Source organism: Oncorhynchus kisutch, unplaced genomic scaffold (assembly GCF_002021735.2).
Source record: "Oncorhynchus kisutch isolate 150728-3 unplaced genomic scaffold, Okis_V2 scaffold3999, whole genome shotgun sequence".
NCBI lineage: Eukaryota > Metazoa > Chordata > Actinopteri > Salmoniformes > Salmonidae > Oncorhynchus > Oncorhynchus kisutch.
In genome coordinates, this window is record NW_022265944.1 from 64,374 (window position 1) to 82,500 (window position 18,127).

The window sequence follows — 18,127 nt, forward strand, 5'->3', positions numbered from 1 at the left end:
TCTGTCTCTCTCTCTCTCTCTCTCTCTCTGTCTCTCTCTCTCTCTCTCTCCCTCTCTCTGTCTCTCTCTCTCCCTCTCAATTCAATTCAATTCAAGGGGCTTTATTGGCATGGGAAACATGTGTTAACATTGCCAAAGCAAGTGACATTACAAATGTCATATTATATATATATACAGTGTTCTAACAATGTACAAATGGTAAAGGACACAAGATAAAATAAATAAGCATAAATATGGGTTGTATTTACAATGGTGTTTGTTCTTCACTGGTTGCCCTTTTCTCGTGGCAACAGGTCACAAATCTTGCTGCTGTGATGGCACACTGTGGAATTGGATTTGTTTTCGAATTCTTTGTGGATCTGTGTAATCTGAGGGAAATATGTCTCTCTAATATGGTCATACATTGGACAGGAGGTTAGGAAGTGCAGCTCAGTTTCTCTCTCTCTCTCTGTCTCTCCCTCTCTCTGTCTCTCCCTCTCTGTCTCTCTGTCTCTCTCTCCCTCTCTCTCTCTCCCTCTCTCTGTCTCTCTCTCTTTGTGTCTCTCTGGGGGTTGGAACGCCCACAACCGAACAGGAACCATATCTCTCCCTCCCCGAGCCCTGAACATCCAATCATCTTCCAGTCCGAGGGTTACATAAACTCTTCTTTTATAAAAGACTGTTGCTTCTCCTCTCAGTACCGTCTCCATCTCAGTCCATTTCGGGAGTTGAGCCCGTCATTCTCTGACGTGCCGGAACATGCATTTTGGCGCAAAGCAGATGTTGAATTCATTCGAGTTGTATTATTAACAGATTGGCTATTTTTACTTGTTGGTGTGAGTTTTCCCTACCCAACTCACTTTCTTACATCAAAAGAGACAGTTTACAAGATCATTACAACTTAAAAACGACAAAATGGCACTTCAGAATAAAATCCTTCAACTGAGCTGCAGGAGTGTTTTGGGAGAAGTGCTCAACAAGAGGTTTGCCAGTAATTCTCGCGCGCTGCTCAAATCTGCAACCAGCGAGTCGCTCCGGATCTGTGCAACCGGACAAGAGACTTTCCCGGAGGATTTGATCACACCGGGGGCCAGTGCGGAGGTGGTCGCTAAGGAGACCCGGATCAAGAGTCTGAAAGAGATGCCGGGACCCAGCGCCGTCAGCAACCTGATCGAGTTCTTTTACCGGGACGGTTTCAGTAGAATCCACGAAATACAGGTGGGCTACTTGGTCTTTTGTTTTTGGATTGAATATTTCGGTGATTTTGCAACGATAGGCACATTTAGCATTTTACTTAGTTTATTGGAAAATACTTGAATCAACAGAAATGTTAGTAATTTAGTCAGGAACCATAAACTGGTGTTGGCTGGGACCCTTTTATTCGACCAACTGATTTGCCTATTTTCCCCCCTCCGACTTTCGGCCAAAGTCATGACATCATCAAACGTGTTGTTTTAAATGACAAACACAATGCGTTTTGGGATGATTGTTTTTGTCTATAGGAATGTGTTACTACCACTTTTAGAAATAATGATTTAGAAATAATGATTTGCGTTCATAAATATGAGTCTCCGCTGGCTGGACTTGTATTCCTGCTCGGAGGCTAAATAATGATTTTCATAAATATGAGTGTCCGCTGGCTGGACTTGTATTCCTGCTCGGAGGCTACCATCAAACATGCCATTTCTTGTTAAAATGGTTATATATTTATACTTTTTACACTCGTTTATATTGGGAAAGGTAAGTGCTGTACTCACGACGTAGACAGAAATGTGTTTTTTAATATGTAGTCTGCATATATATATGTGTTTTCTCTTTACTTTATTGGAAAATACTTGATACTTGATATGTGTAGATTACAGGGTAATGACAGGGTAATGACAGGGTAATGGGTAATGACAGGGTAATGACAGGGTAATGGGTAATGACAGGGTAATGACAGGGTAATGGGTAATGACAGGGTAATGGGTAATGACAGGGTAATGGGTAATGACAGGGTAATGACAGGGTAATGGGTAATGATAGGGTAATGGGTAATGACAGGGTAATGACAGGGTAATGTGTAATGACAGGGTAATGGGTAATGACAGGGTAATGACATGGTAGTGGGTAATGACAGGGTAATGACAGGGTAATGACAGGGTAATGGGTAATGACAGGGTAATGGGTAACGACAGGGTAATGGGTAATGACAGGGTAATGGGTAATGACAGGGTAATGGGTAATGACAGGGTAATGGGTAATGGCAGGGTAATGGGTAATGACAGGGTAATGGGTAATGACAGGGCAATGGGTAATGACAGGGTAATGACAGGGTAATGGGCAATGACAGGGTAATGGGTAATGACAGGGTAATGGGCAATTACAGGGTAATGACAGGGTAATGACATGGTAATGGGTAATGACAGGGTAATGTGTAATGACAGGGTAATGGGTAATGACATGGTAATGGGTAATGACAGGGTAATGACATGGTAATGGGTAATGACAGGGTAATGGGTAATGACAGGGTAATGGGTAATGACAGGGTAATGACAGGGTAGTGGGTAATGACAGGGTAATGACAGGGTAATGGGTAATGACAGGGTAATGGGTAATGACAGGGTAATGGGACACTGCACGATGTGTTACGAATTTGCTATTAGTGACAACATGTTATGAATTTGCAAAACGTATGATTTCTATATGACTTATTACAATGTGTTGTGGTTAACGTTAGCTAGGCTGTGGGTTAAGAGTTAGGTTACAGGGGTTATTACGGTTATGGGTAGGGTTACCTAACATGCCAAGTAACTTAAAGTAGTTGATCATTAGTTATATTGCTAAAGTGGTCCGTGATGAAATCTAAAGGGCTTGCTAGACGTTCGCAGGTTTTTTAAGGCCCAACCCTTCCACATTCTGACATTTTACTGCACAAAACATCCCACTTTCTGTTTGCTTTTGCGTAACCGAGTGCATTGAGGAGACCGATTGCTGCTGGAGTCCAGACAGTCAACTCTTACCCGAACCCACACCCCGACTAGTGAAGTAAAACTCTCCCTTTCTCCCGTTGCATAAGTTTCCTCGGTGTCACCTGAGGTTAACCTGTCTGTCTGAGACCTGAAGGTGACGGTAAAACAGGGCACTGTGACACGCCAGACTAGTCTGTCTCCTATAACTCACTGTTGAAGAAGACAAGGCACTTTGTTACCTGGAAGTCAATAGGAAAACACGCCTTCTGTAATCTACACTGTTAATGCACGTTGTTTTATCTGCCTACTATAGTTCATGTACTTCAGTTCAGTCTAATGAAAAAGAGACGGTCTACCTGGTAAATAACAGAACTAGGTTTCTGTAGACATACAGGTTAACGGTGTTACATACAGGTTACAGCGCGTTGTTTTCGGTGAAAAAGAGACGGTCTACCTGGTAAATAACACAACTAGGTTTCTGTAGACATACAGGTTAACGATGTGCGCGTTGTTTTCGGTGAGAAAGAGACGGTCTACCTGGTAAATAACAACTAGGTTTCTGTAGACATACAAGTTAACGATGTGCGCGTTGTTTTCGGGGAAAAAGAGACGGTCTACCTGGTAAATAACAGAACTAGGTTTCTGTAGACATACAGGTTAACGGTGTGCGCGTTGTTTTCGGTGAGAAAGAGACGTTCTACCTGGTAAATAACACAACTAGGTTTCTGTAGACATACAGGTTAACGGTGTTACATACAGGTTACAGCGCGTTGTTTTCGGGGAAAAGGAGACGGTCTTTATAGTGCTGGTTGTGAGCTGAATGAATCCATTGTGAAATGAGGACGGGGGGGGGGGGGAATAATACAACTGCCTTGAAACACGAGAACAGTTGTTTTCGGCACTTCCTTTGGGGGCGTTGGTGCCGGAGCTTGAGGACAGAGATGTGTCCCCCGGGGGGGCGCGTCAGAAGTAGTGTGGGGGGGGGGGGGCGCGTTGCATAACCATCGGGGAAATGGAACCATTACTTAATAGGTGTTATGAAAATGGTGTCAGGAGAACAGTGGCGTGTGTTGTTCCACACAGCGGTAGGAGGGATAGAGAGCGATAGAGTGAAAGATTGGTTTAGTGTGACCCTCCATTATTTCTGAACGTAACCTAGTAATACTGCCTGTCTACATCTGGGTAGCCTGGGCCCAGGTCTCTTTGTGCTGTATTGCCAAACTCCCCCCGTTGCCAAACTCCCCCCGTTGCCAAACTCCCCCCGTTGCCAAACTCCCCCCGTTGCCAAACTCTCCCGTTGCCAAACTCTCCCGTTGCCAAACTCTCCCCGTTGCCAAACTCCCCCGTTGCCAAACTCCCCCGTTGCCAAACTCCCCCGTTGCCAAACTCCCGTTGCCAAACTCCCGTTGCCAAACTCTGTGAAATAGAAAGAGATGGGGATGAGGATAAGTTTAGTGTGACTCTAGATCAAAACACAGGAATCACATTCTATCGGTTTAAACCCCTAAACGGCAATCCCAGACAGGATGTTGACAGCCAATCCCAGACAGGATGTTGACAGCAAATCCCAGACAGGATGTTGACAGCAAATCCCAGACAGGGTGTTGACAGCAAATCCCAGACAGGATGTTGACAGCAAATCCCAGACAGGATGTTGACAGCAAATCCCAGACAGGATGTTGACAGCAAATCCCAGACAGGGTGTTGACAGCAAATCCCAGACAGGATGTTGACATCAAGGTTCCTCTCTCTCCCCAGATGGAACACTCTCAGAAGTATGGGAAGATCTTTAAATCTCGTTTCGGCCCCCAGCTGGTTGTGTCTATCGCAGGGCGGGATCTGGTTGCCGAGGTGCTGAGGACGGAGGGTGTGGCCCCGCAGAGAGGCAACATGGAGTCCTGGAAGGAGTACCGCGACCTGAGGGGCCGATCTACCGGACTTATCTCAGCGTGAGTCTGACCTCTGAACTACGACCTGTGACATCACGGGACGCAAAATGTTATACCGCCTTTTTGAAAGGAGGAAATCTAGAAATGATTCACACGGAGAAGAAGTATCGACTTCAGTTAGTTGGAATGAATATTGTTGTGTAAAATCATCAACGATGTACATGTACAAACAACGAGATGTTTGACAAGTGAAGAATGTGTTTCTCAGAGCTCGTACATATTGTTCTGTAAAACCAGTACTGTCATGTTTCCATTTCAGTGTATTCTTATTTGTTACTTTAAAAAAAAACTTGACAAAAGCTCTGAGGAAGGTTGTGAGGTCGACACGTAAAGCTCTGAGGAAGGTTGTGAGGTCGACACGTAAAGCTCTGAGGAAGGCCGTGAGGTCGACACGTAAAGCTCTGAGGAAGGCCGTGAGGTCGACACGTAAAGCTCTGAGGAAGGCCGTGAGGTCGACACGTAAAGCTCTGAGGAAGGCCGTGAGGTCGACACGTAAAGCTCTGAGGAAGGTTGTGAGGCCGACACGTAAAGCTCTGAGGAAGGTTGTGAGGTCGACACGTGAAGCTCTGAGGAAGGTTGTGAGGTCGACACGTAAAGCTCTGAGGAAGGCCGTGAGGTCGACACGTAAAGCTCTGAGGAAGGCCGTGAGGCCGACACGTAAAGCTCTGAGGAAGGCCGTGAGGCCGACACGTAAAGCTCTGAGGAAGGCCGTGAGGCCGACACGTAAAGCTCTGAGGAAGGTCGACACGTAAAGCTCTGAGGAAGGTTGTGAGGTCGACACGTAAAGCTCTGAGGAAGGCCGTGAGGCCGACACGTAAAGCTCTGAGGAAGGTCGACACGTAAAGCTCTGAGGAAGGTTGTGAGGTCGACACGTAAAGCTCTGAGGAAGGTTGTGAGGTCGACACGTAAAGCTCTGAGGAAGGCCGTGAGGTCGACACGTAAAGCTCTGAGGAAGGCCGTGAGGTCGACACGTAAAGCTCTGAGGAAGGCCGTGAGGTCGACACGTAAAGCTCTGAGGAAGGCCGTGAGGCCGACACGTAAAGCTCTGAGGAAGGTTGTGAGGTCGACACGTAAAGCTCTGAGGAAGGTTGTGAGTTCGACACGTAAAGCTCTGAGGAAGGTTGTGAGGTCGACACGTAAAGCTCTGAGGAAAGCCGTGAGGTCGACACGTAAAGCTCTGAGGAAGGCCGTGAGGTCGACACGTAAAGCTCTGAGGAAGGCCGTCAGGTCGACACGTAAAGCTCTGAGGAAAGCCGTGAGGTCGACACGTAAAGCTCTGAGGAAAGCCGTGAGGCCGACACGTAAAGCTCTGAGGAAGGCCGTGAGGTCGACACGTAAAGCTCTGAGGAAGGCCGTGAGGCCGACACGTAAAGCTCTGAGGAAGGCCGTGAGGCCGACACGTAAAGCTCTGAGGAAGGCCGTGAGGTCGACACGTAAAGCTCTGAGGAAGGCCGTGAGGCCGACACGTAAAGCTCTGAGGAAGGCCGTGAGGCCGACACGTAAAGCTCTGAGGAAGGCCGTGAGGCCGACACGTAAAGCTCTGAGGAAGGCCGTGAGGCCGACACGTAAAGCTCTGAGGAAGGCCGTGAGGCCGACACGTAAAGCTCTGAGGAAGGCCGTGAGGTCGACACGTAAAGCTCTGAGGAAGGCCGTGAGGTCGACACGTAAAGCTCTGAGGAAGGCCGTGAGGCCGACACGTAAAGCTCTGAGGAAGGCCGTGAGGCCGACACGTAAAGCTCTGAGGAAGGCCGTGAGGTCGACACGTAAAGCTCTGAGGAAGGCCGTGAGGCCGACACGTAAAGCTCTGAGGAAGGTTGTGAGGTCGACACGTAAAGCTCTGAGGAAGGTTGTGAGGTCGACACGTAAAGCTCTGAGGAAGGTTGTGAGGTCGACACGTAAAGCTCTGAGGAAGGCCGTGAGGCCGACACGTAAAGCTCTGAGGAAGGCCGTGAGGCCGACACGTAAAGCTCTGAGGAAGGCCGTGAGGTCGACACGTAAAGCTCTGAGGAAGGCCGTGAGGCCGACACGTAAAGCTCTGAGGAAGGTTGTGAGGTCGACACGTAAAGCTCTGAGGAAGGTTGTGAGGTCGACACGTAAAGCTCTGAGGAAGGCCGTGAGGCCGACACGTAAAGCTCTGAGGAAGGTTGTGAGGTCGACACGTAAAGCTCTGAGGAAGGCCGTGAGGCCGACACGTAAAGCTCTGAGGAAGGTCGACACGTAAAGCTCTGAGGAAGGTCGACACGTAAAGCTCTGAGGAAGGCCGTGAGGCCGACACGTAAAGCTCTGAGGAAGGTCGACACGTAAAGCTCTGAGGAAGGTCGACACGTAAAGCTCTGAGGAAGGTCGACACGTAAAGCTCTGAGGAAAGCCGTGAGGTCGACACGTAAAGCTCTGAGGAAAGCCGTGAGGTCGACACGTAAAGCTCTGAGGAAGGCCGTGAGGTCGACACGTAAAGCTCTGAGGAAGGTTGTGAGGTCGACACGTAAAGCTCTGAGGAAGGCCGTGAGGTCGACACGTAAAGCTCTGAGGAAGGCCGTGAGGCCGACACGTAAAGCTCTGAGGAAGGCCGTGAGGTCGACACGTAAAGCTCTGAGGAAGGCCGTGAGGTCGACACGTAAAGCTCTGAGGAAGGTCGACACGTAAAGCTCTGAGGAAGGTTGTGAGGTCGACACGTAAAGCTCTGAGGAAGGTTGTGTGGTCGACACGTAAAGCTCTGAGGAAGGTTGTGTGGTCGACACGTAAAGCTCTGAGGAAGGTTGTGTGGTCGACACGTAAAGCTCTGAGGAAGGTCGACACGTAAAGCTCTGAGGAAGGTTGTGAGGTCGACACGTAAAGCTCTGAGGAAGGCCGTGAGGTCGACACGTAAAGCTCTGAGGAAGGCCGTGAGGTCGACACGTAAAGCTCTGAGGAAGGCCGTGAGGCCGACACGTAAAGCTCTGAGGAAGGCCGTGAGGTCGACACGTAAAGCTCTGAGGAAGGACCGTGAGGCCGACACGTAAAGCTCTGAGGAAGGTTGTGAGGTCGACACGTAAAGCTCTGAGGAAGGCCGTGAGGGTCGACACGTAAAGCTCTGAGGAAGGACCGTGAGGCCGACACGTAAAGCTCTGAGGAAGGTTGTGAGGTCGACACGTAAAGCTCTGAGGAAGGTCGACACGTAAAGCTCTGAGGAAGGCCGACACGTAAAGCTCTGAGGAAGGCCGACACGTAAAGCTCTGAGGAAGGTTGTGTGGTCGACACGTAAAGCTCTGAGGAAGGTCGACACGTAAAGCTCTGAGGAAGGTTGTGTGGTCGACACGTAAAGCTCTGAGGAAGGTCGACACGTAAAGCTCTGAGGAAGGTTGTGTGGCCGACACGTAAAGCTCTGAGGAAGGTTGTGTGGCCGACACGTAAAGCTCTGAGGAAGGCCGACACGTAAAGCTCTGAGGAAGGTCGACACGTAAAGCTCTGAGGAAGGCCGTGAGGTCGACACGTAAAGCTCTGAGGAAGGCCGTGAGGTCGACACGTAAAGCTCTGAGGAAGGCCGTGAGGTCGACACGTAAAGCTCTGAGGAAGGTCGTAAAGTTAAATAAAGGTCAAATAAATATCCCTCCTGATTGCGGGAATCTTCCCAACCAGGATTTCTGTGAAAAACCTTTTAGTTAGTTGTCTCTGACCACCTTCTCTCCCTTTCATCTCTGTAGGGAGGGTGAGGACTGGTTGAAGATGCGTAGCATCCTCCGTCAGCTGATCATGAGACCGAAGGACGTGGCTCAGTTCTCTGACGACGTGAATGCTGTGGTGGAGGACCTGGTGAAGAGAGTGGATACACTGAGGAGCCAGCAGTCAGACGGACTCACTGTATTCAATATTAACGATCTGTTTTTCAAATACGCAATGGAAGGTGGGTAGTGGGTACAGGGAGGGTGGGTAGTGGGTACAGGGAGGATGGGTAGTGGGTACAGGGAGCATGGGTAGTGGGTACAGGGAGGATGGGTAGTGGGTACAGTGAGGATGGGTAGTGGGTACAGGGAAGATAGGTAGTGGGTACAGGGAGGATGGGTAGTGGGTACAGGGAGGATGGGTAGTGGGTACAGGGAGGATGGGTAGTGGGTACAGGGAGGATGGGTAGTGAACACAGGGAGGATGGGTACAGGGAGGATGGGTACAGGGAGGATGGGTACAGGGAGGATGGGTAGTGGGTACAGGGAGAATAGGTAGTGGGTACAGGGAGGATAGGTAGTGGGTACAGGGAGGATGAGTAGTGGTACAGGGAGGATGGGTACAGGGATAATAGGTAGTGGGTACAGGGAGGATAGGTAGTGGGTACAGGGAGGATAGGTAGTGGGTACAGGGAGGATGGGTAGTGGGTACAGGGAGGATGGGTAGTGGGTACAGGGAGGATGGGTAGTGGGTACAGGGAGAGGATGGGTAGTGGGTACAGGGAGGATAGGTACAGGGAGAATAGGTAGTGGGTACAGGGATGATGGGTAGTGGGTACAGGGATGATGGGTAGTGGGTACAGGGAGGATGGGTAGTGGGTACAGGGAGGATGGGTACAGGGAGAATAGGTAGTGGGTACAGGGAGGATGGGTAGTGGGTACAGGGAGGATGGGTACAGGGAGAATAGGTAGTGGGTACAGGGAGGATGGGTACAGGGAGAATAGGTAGTGGGTACAGGGAGGATGGGTAGTGGGTACAGGGAGGATGGGTACAGGGAGAATAGGTAGTGGGTACAGGGAGGATGGGTAGTGGGTACAGGGAGGATGGGTACAGGGAGAATAGGTAGTGGGTACAGGGAGGATGGGTAGTGGGTACAGGGAGGATGGGTACTAGTCAGTTATCACTCCAGTATATCAGGTTTCATGTAGACTACTGTATCTGTTTAGACTCTGTGGGAAGTCTGTTATTGAGGGTGCAGAACTCCTTTACAGATGTGGCAGACATCATTTCCATTTGTCATACCAGCTAAACTAAAACTAATAAACCCCAACTTTCTAGTGCTCTTTTTTTTTTCCTTCTATCTTCAAGTTAATTTACCTTCCTCCTCATCTTCTCCCAGGTATGGCAGCCATCTTGTACGAGGACCGTCTGGGCTGCTTGGAGAATGAGATTCCTCAGAAGAGCCAGGACTACATCGCAGCCCTGCACCTGATGTTTAGTTCCTTTAAGATGACTATGTACGCCGGGGCCATCCCCAAGTGGCTCAGAACCGTCATCCCCAGACCCTGGGAGGAGTTCTGCAGCTCCTGGGACGGACTCTTCAGTTTCAGTACGTTTCGCTGTTGCTGTGTTTTGACCTTTAAAAGACTGGTGATTTACCACCCGGTGTTTGACCTTTAAAAGACTGGTGATTTACCACCCGGTGTTTTGACCTTTAAAAGACTGGTGATTTACCACCCTGTGTTTGACCTTTAAAAGACTGGTGATTTACCACCCGGTGTTTTGACCTTTAAAAGACTGGTGATTTACTACCCGGTGTTTTGACCTTTAAAAGACTGGTGATTTACCACCCGGTGTTTTGACCTTTAAAAGACTGGTGATTTACCACCCGGTGTTTGACCTTTAAAAGCCTCAGACTGGTGATTTACCACCCGGTGTTTGACCTTTAAAAGACTGGTGATTTACCACCCGGTGTTTGACCTTTAAAAGCCTCAGACTAGTGATTTACCACCCGGTGTTTTGACCTTTAAAAGACTGGTGATTTACTACCCGGTGTTTGACCTTTAAAAGACTGGTGATTTACCACCCGGTGTTTGACCTTTAAAAGACTGGTGATTTACCACCCGGTGTTTTGACCTTTAAAAGACTGGTGATTTACCACCCGGTGTTTGACCTTTAAAAGCCTCAGACTGGTGATTTACCACCCAGTGTTTGACCTTTAAAAGCCTCAGACTGGTGATTTACCACCCGGTGTTTTGACCTTTTAAAAGCCTCAGACTGGTGATTTACCACCTGGTGTTTTGACCTTTAAAAGACTGGTGATTTACCACCCGGTGTTTGACCTTTAAAAGACTGGTGATTTACCACCCGGTGTTTGACCTTTAAAAGACTGGTGATTTACCACCCGGTGTTTGACCTTTTAAAAGCCTCAGACTGGTGATTTACCACCCGTGTTTTGACCTTTTAAAAGCCTCAGACTGGTGATTTACCACCCGGTGTTTGACCTTTAAAAGCCTCAGACTGGTGATTTACCACCCGGTGTTTGACCTTTAAAAGCCTCAGACTGGTGATTTACCACCCGGTGTTTTGACCTTTTAAAAGCCTCAGACTGGTCATTTACCACCTGGTGTTTTGACCTTTTAAAAGGCTCAGACTGGTGATTTACCACCCGGTGTTTTGACCTTTTAAAAGCCTCAGACTGGTGATTTACCACCCGTGTTTTGACCTTTAAAAGCCTCAGACTGGTGATTTACAACCCGGTGTTTTGACCTTTAAAAGGCTCAGACTGGTGATTTACCACCCGGTGTTTTGACCTTTTAAAAGCCTCAGACTGGTGATTTACCACCCGTGTTTTGACCTTTAAAAGCCTCAGACTGGTGATTTACAACCCGGTGTTTTGACCTTTAAAAGCCTCAGACTGGTGATTTACCACCCGGTGTTTTGACCTTTAAAAGCCTCAGACTGGTGATTTACCACCCGATGTTTGACCTTTAAAAGCCTCAGACTGGTGATTTACTACCCGGTGTTTTGACCTTTAAAAGCCTCAGACTGGTGATTTACCACCCGGTGTTTTGACCTTTAAAAGCCTCAGACTGGTGATTTACCACCTGGTGTTTTGACCTTTAAAAGACTGGTGATTTACCACCTGGTGTTTGACCTTTAAAAGCCTCAGACTGGTGATTTACCACCCGGTGTTTGACCTTTTAAAGCCTCCGACTGGTGATTTACCACCCGGTGTTTTGACCTTTTAAAAGCCTCAGACTGGTGATTTACCACCCGTGTTTTGACCTTTAAAAGCCTCAGACTGGTGATTTACAACCCGGTGTTTTGACCTTTAAAAGACTGGTGATTTACTACCCGGTGTTTGACCTTTAAAAGACTGGTGATATACCACCCGGTGTTTGACCTTTAAAAGACTGGTGATTTACCACCCGGTGTTTTGACCTTTAAAAGACTGGTGATTTACCACCCGGTGTTTGACCTTTAAAAGCCTCAGACTGGTGATTTACCACCCAGTGTTTGACCTTTAAAAGCCTCAGACTGGTGATTTACCACCCGGTGTTTTGACCTTTTAAAAGCCTCAGACTGGTGATTTACCACCTGGTGTTTTGACCTTTAAAAGACTGGTGATTTACCACCCGGTGTTTGACCTTTAAAAGACTGCTGATTTACCACCCGGTGTTTGACCTTTAAAAGCCTCAGACTGGTGATTTACTACCCGGTGTTTTGACCTTTAAAAGACTGGTGATTTACCACCTGGTGTTTTGACCTTTAAAAGACTGGTGATTTACCACCCGGTGTTTGACCTTTAAAAGACTGGTGATTTACCACCCGGTGTTTGACCTTTTAAAAGCCTCAGACTGGTGATTTACCACCCGTGTTTTGACCTTTTAAAAGCCTCAGACTGGTGATTTACCACCCGGTGTTTGACCTTTAAAAGCCTCAGACTGGTGATTTACCACCCGGTGTTTGACCTTTAAAAGCCTCAGACTGGTGATTTACCACCCGGTGTTTTGACCTTTTAAAAGCCTCAGACTGGTCATTTACCACCTGGTGTTTTGACCTTTTAAAAGGCTCAGACTGGTGATTTACCACCCGGTGTTTTGACCTTTTAAAAGCCTCAGACTGGTGATTTACCACCCGTGTTTTGACCTTTAAAAGCCTCAGACTGGTGATTTACAACCCGGTGTTTTGACCTTTAAAAGCCTCAGACTGGTGATTTACCACCCGGTGTTTTGACCTTTAAAAGCCTCAGACTGGTGATTTACCACCCGGTGTTTGACCTTTAAAAGCCTCAGACTGGTGATTTACTACCCGGTGTTTTGACCTTTAAAAGCCTCAGACTGGTGATTTACCACCCGGTGTTTTGACCTTTAAAAGCCTCAGACTGGTGATTTACCACCTGGTGTTTTGACCTTTAAAAGACTGGTGATTTACCACCTGGTGTTTGACCTTTAAAAGCCTCAGACTGGTGATTTACCACCCGGTGTTTGACCTTTTAAAGCCTCAGACTGGTGATTTACCACCCGGTGTTTTGACCTTTTAAAAGCCTCAGACTGGTGATTTACCACCCTGTGTTTTGACCTTTTAAAAGGCTCCGACTGGTGATTTACCACCCGGTGTTTTGACCTTTTAAAAGCCTCAGACTGGTGATTTACCACCCGTGTTTTGACCTTTAAAAGCCTCAGACTGGTGATTTACAACCCGGTGTTTTGACCTTTAAAAGCCTCAGACTGGTGATTTACCACCCGGTGTTTTGACCTTTAAAAGCCTCAGACTGGTGATTTACCACCCGGTGTTTTGACCTTTAAAAGCCTGAGACTGGTGATTTACCACCCGGTGTTTGACCTTTAAAAGCCTCAGACTGGTGATTTACTACCCTGTGTTTTGACCTTTAAAAGCCTCAGACTGGTGATTTACCACCCGGTGTTTGACCTTTAAAAGCCTCAGACTGGTTATTTACTACCCGGTGTTTTGACCTTTTAAAAGCCTCAGACTGGTGATTTACCACCCAGTGTTTGACCTTTAAAAGACTGGTGATTTACCACCCGGTGTTTGACCTTTAAAAGACTGGTGATTTACCACCCAGTGTTTCACCTTTAAAAGCCTCAGACTGGTGATTTACCACCCGGTGTTTTGACCTTTTAAAAGCCTCAGACTGGTGATTTTACCACCCAGTGTTTTGACCTTTAAAAGCCTCAGACTGGTGATTTACCACCCGGTGTTTGACCTTTTAAAAGCCTCAGACTGGTGATTTACCACCCGTGTTTTGACCTTTTAAAAGCCTCAGACTGGTGATTTACCACCCGGTGTTTTGACCTTTAAAAGACTGGTGATTTACCACCCGGTGTTTGACCTTTAAAAGCCTCAGACTGGTGATTTACCACCCGGTGTTTGACCTTTAAAAGACTCAGACTGGTCTGACTGCTGAGAGCTACTTTATTGAGGAGAAATGTCTCACCTACACTCTTAGAACAACATCAAATGCTACTTCATCTGTCTCCATAGGAGAACCCTTTGTAGAGCCCATTTGGGTTCCAGGTAGAACCCATTCTGGCTTCCAGGTAGAACCCCTTACACAGAGTGTTCTACATGGAACTCAAAATGATTCTACCTGAAAACCAAAATGATTTTTTACCAGGACCTGAAACCCAAAATGTTCTACCTGGAACCAAAAGGGTTCTACCTGAAACCCCAAAGGATTTTTCACCAGGATCCATAAAGGGTTATCCTATGGGGACAGACAAAGAACCCTTTTCAAACCCTTTATTTCTCTGGATAAGAGCGTCTGATAAATGACTCACTTGTGAATGCATGCATGTAACCCAATACTGTTGTTCTGAACTAGAGATGAATATGTTTCCATAACCCTCTCCCCCTCCCCCCCAGGCCAGATCCATGTAGATAAGCGTCTGGGGGAGATCCAGGATCTGGTGTCCCGAGGAGAGATGGTGAAGGGGGGGCTGTTAACTCACATGCTGGTGACCCGAGAGATGAACCTGGAGGAGATCTACGCTAACATGACTGAGATGTTACTGGCTGGGGTGGATACGGTGAGCAGTAGGGGAGATGTTACTGGGGTGGACACGGTGAGCAGTAGGGGAGATGTTACTGGGGTGGGGTGGACACGGTGAGCAGTAGGGGAGATGTTACTGGGGTGGGGTGGACACGGTGAGCAGTAGGGGAGATGTTACTGGGGTGGACACGGTGAGCAGTAGGGGAGATGTTACTGGGGTGGGGTGGACACGGTGAGCAGTAGGGGAGATGTTACTGGGGTGGGGTGGACACGGTGAGCAGTAGGGGAGATGTTACTGGGGTGGACACGGTGAGCAGTAGGGGAGATGTTACTGGGGTGGGGTGGACACGGTGAGCAGTAGGGGAGATGTTACTGGGGTGGGGTGGACACGGTGAGCAGTAGGGGAGATGTTACTGGGGTGGGGTGGATACGGTGAGCAGTAGGGGAGATGTTACTGGGGTGGACACGGTGAGCAGTAGGGGAGATGTTACTGGGGTGGGGTGGATACGGTGAGCAGTAGGGGAGATGTTACTGGGGTGGACACGGTGAGCAGTAGGGGAGATGTTACTGGGGTGGACACGGTGAGCAGTAGGGGAGATGTTACTGGGGTGGGGTGGATACGGTGAGCAGTAGGGGAGATGTTACTGGGGTGGGGTGGACACGGTGAGCAGTAGGGGAGATGTTACTGGGGTGGGGTGGACACGGTGAGCAGTAGGGGAGATGTTACTGGGGTGGGGTGGACACGGTGAGCAGTAGGGGAGATGTTACTGGGGTGGGGTGGACACGGTGAGCAGTAGGGGAGATGTTACTGGGGTGGACACGGTGAGCAGTAGGGGAGATGTTACTGGGGTGGACACGGTGAGCAGTAGGGGAGATGTTACTGGGGTGGGGTGGACACGGTGAGCAGTAGGGGAGATGTTACTGGGGTGGGGTGGACACGGTGAGCAGTAGGGGAGATGTTACTGGGGTGGGGGGGACACGGTGAGCAGTAGGGGAGATGTTACTGGGGTGGGGTGGACACGGTGAGCAGTAGGGGAGATGTTACTGGGGTGGGGTGGACACGGTGAGCAGTAGGGGAGATGTTACTGGGGTGGGGTGGACACGGTGAGCAGTAGGGGATATGTTACTGGGGTGGGGTGGACACGGTGAGCAGTAGGGGAGATGTTACTGGGGTGGACACGGTGAGCAGTAGGGGAGATGTTACTGGCTGGGGTGGACACGGTGAGCAGTAGGGGAGATGTTACTGGGGTGGGGTGGATACGGTGAGCAGTAGGGGAGATGTTACTGGGGTGGACACGGTGAGCAGTAGGGGAGATGTTACTGGGGTGGGGTGGACACGGTGAGCAGTAGGGGAGATGTTACTGGGGTGGACACGGTGAGCAGTAGGGGAGATGTTACTGGGGTGGGGTGGACACGGTGAGCAGTAGGGGAGATGTTACTGGGGTGGGGTGGACACGGTGAGCAGTAGGGGAGATGTTACTGGGGTGGGGTGGACACGGTGAGCAGTAGGGGAGATGTTACTGGGGTGGGGTGGACACGGTGAACAGTAGGGGAGATGTTACTGGGGTGGGGTGGACACGGTGAGCAGTAGGGGAGATGTTACTGGGTGGACACGGTGAGCAGTAGGGGAGATGTTACTGGGGTGGACACGGTGAGCAGTAGGGGAGATGTTACTGGGGTGGGGTGGACACGGTGAGCAGTAGGGGAGGGTTAACCCAGCTATAACGTTTCTCTCCCTCCTGTTTTGTCCCCCCCCCCATTCTGTTGGTTGGAGCCTCTCAGGGGGTGTTTAGTCTTGGTTCCCACCAGACATCTCCGTGTGTGTGTGAACTGTGTGTATAGCAGAGACTGCCAGGGTGTTGTGAGACGTCAGATTAATGTGACGTGTCAATGAGAGTTGGCCTGGGGGGGGGGGGGGGGGGGGGGGTCACATCTTGGCAGGAGGGTTGGGTTTGCAGACTGCCTCTGTCCAGCCTCCTCTCAGCTCCTCTCAGCTGTAACAGTGTGTTATGCTCTGGGAGGTGGAAGAGGGTTTAAGCCCTGCAGGGAGGCTGTCATATGATTCCCCCTGGTTGCCAGGGTGTTGCCATGGTGTTGCCAGGGTCTTGCCAGCTGAGGAAACCAAGAGAAGGATCAAGCCTCTGATCTTCCGTCCCTCCTTCTGTCTGTGTGTCCTCGCTGGGACGCTGACCTCAGGATGAACCCTGCTGGGGGAGGGAGGGAGGGAGGGAGGGAGGGAGAGGAGGGGGAGATGGTTGTGAGAACAAAAGGCCTAGCCCCATTTTATATCTGGTTCTAACATGTGTCCTTTGTCCTGATCTTGTCCCATTTTGTTTTAGACTGGTGTAGATGTTTTTAAAGTTGCATTGTGATCTGATTGCGATCAGATCTCCTGACCACCTCCGAAGGTAGTCAGATTGTGTCTGGATATCAAGTGTAAACAGATCTGGACGGTCAAACCATTTGAAATCATCGTTAGACCGCCTGGTCAAACCATTGACTTTATGGAGACATGGTGGACGACATACAGGGAGGAACCAGGATATCTGGTCACCATGGAGACACGGTGGACAACATACAGGGAGGAACCAGGATATCTGGTCACCATGGAGACACGGTGGACAACATACAGGGAGGAACCAGGATATCTGGTCACCATGGAGACACGGTGGACAACATACAGGGAGGAACCAGGATATCTGGTCACCATGGAGACACGGTGGACAACATACAGGGAGGAACCAGGATATCTGGTCACCATGGAGACACGGTGGACAACATACAGGGAGGAACCAGGATATCTGGTCACCATGGAGACACGGTGGACAACATACAGGGAGGAACCGGGATATCTGGTCACCATGGAGACACGGTGGACAACATACAGGGAGGAACCAGGATATCTGGTCACCATGGAGACACGGTGGACGGATAGGAGACTCATTTTAATACCGTGTGTAGATACAACGGCTACGATGTGGTACAATCAGATTGTGGATAAATTCAGTACAAGGAATGCATGTTAGCACCAGGTATAAACGAGGTGTGTGTGTGTGTGTGTGTGTGTGTGTGTGTGTGTGTGTGTGTGTGTGTGTGTGTGTGTGTGTGTGTGTGTGTGTGAGTGAAAGGGACAGAAAGAGAGAACAAAAGCAAGGTCTCTCTGCGACATAAGAACGACTGTGTGGGAGGGAGAGAGAGAGGGAGGGAGAGGGGGGAGGGAGGGAGGGAGAGGGGGGAGGGAGGGAGGGTTAGGAGAACAAAAGCAAGGTCTGTCTGTGTGACATAAGAACCGCTGTGTGGGGGAGAGAGGGAGATGACTACAAAGGGAAGGAGAGGGGGGAGGGAGGGAGGGAGATGACTACAAAGGGAAGGAGAGGGGGATGGAGGGAGGGAGAGGGGGGGAGAGAGGGAGGGAGAGGGGGGAGAGAGAGGGAGGGAGGGAGAGGGGGGAGAGAGGGAGGGAGATGGCTACAAAGGGAAGGAGAGGGGGATGGAAGGAGGGAGAGGGGGGGAGAGAGGGAGGGAGGGAGGGAGGGAGAGGGGGAGAGGGAGAGGGGGGAGGGAGAGGGGGAGAGAGGGATTTGAATAAAGGA

The 18,127-nt window shown here is 49.6% G+C and overlaps 1 pseudogene; it reads left to right on the top strand.

Moving 5' to 3' along the window:
• Positions 1–597: 597 nt before the first annotated feature.
• The window catches only part of LOC116373001 (cytochrome P450 27C1-like), a 26,504-nt pseudogene continuing 8,974 nt past the window's right edge, over positions 598–18,127 (top strand).